Genomic DNA, 1,044 nt, shown 5'->3' with positions numbered 1-1,044 from the left:
GGAGGAAGCTTTCTTTATATCCTCTGGTTTCTTTGCCCCCAGATATGGATCCGACTTCCGGACCTTTTGCGGGCTTTGCAAAAAACCCCGTGTGTTGGGATGGGGGCCGTGAGACCACACCTAAAGGCCTGGCCTGGCACCAGTGCTGATAACCTCCTCCAGGGGTTGTGCATGGTTCATGGTTTATGGCCTCTATAAGATGGGAGTATTTAGGTAAACAGGTCTTGCAAGACCAGAGAATTAAGGAAGGGGCAGTGACTAGACCAGTGATGGCGAACCTATGACATGTGTATCAGAGGTGACACGCGAAATCATTTTTTTGGTTGATTTTTCTTTGTTAAATGGCATTTAAATATTTAAAATAAACATCTAAAATATAAGTCTTTGTTTTACTATGGTTGCAAATATCAAAAAATTTCTATATGTGACACGGCACCAGAGTTAAGTTAGGGTTTTTCAAAATGCTGACACGCCAAGCTCAAAAGGTTCGCCATCACTGGCCTAGACTATAGGCTAACAGGAATGTGCGTTAGGGATAGTGATTAACTAGGTACAGTCAGGTTGCTAGTCTCCTACATTCTTTCACAAATGGAGTTAATTATCGGCTAGCAAGAGTGTGCGTTGGAAGGCAGGTTACTGGCACAGATTCAGATTGCTAGCCCCCAAAAAATGTCTTATGTTCCCCATAAACGCAACTGTTTTCCTAGAGGTAGTTAGTGTAGCTCAATGATGCTAAAAAATTCCTCAGGTAAATTTGTTGGGAGGGAGTGTTCTGAGTACATGTGTAACTTATGTAGGTCAGCTGAAAATTTTCAAGCGCACATTTTATGAATTCTTAAAATGGTTAAACCTCAATACCACCTTTGGCTAGTATTGTTATTTAAATTTTACTGTGAGAAAGTAGTTCCAGTCTCAGTAACTAGATTAATTAACAAAACCTATACAAGGTCACACAGCCATTGGGCAGCAGAGCCTGATTTCAAGCCTGGACCTGATTTCTTTAAAAAGCCATAAAATGTTAACTACTAACAGGGAGGTTATATG

Source organism: Myotis lucifugus, unplaced genomic scaffold (assembly GCF_000147115.1).
Source record: "Myotis lucifugus unplaced genomic scaffold, Myoluc2.0 scaffold_233, whole genome shotgun sequence".
NCBI classification, from domain to species: Eukaryota; Metazoa; Chordata; class Mammalia; order Chiroptera; family Vespertilionidae; genus Myotis; species Myotis lucifugus.
This window is presented reverse-complemented; position numbering follows the sequence as displayed.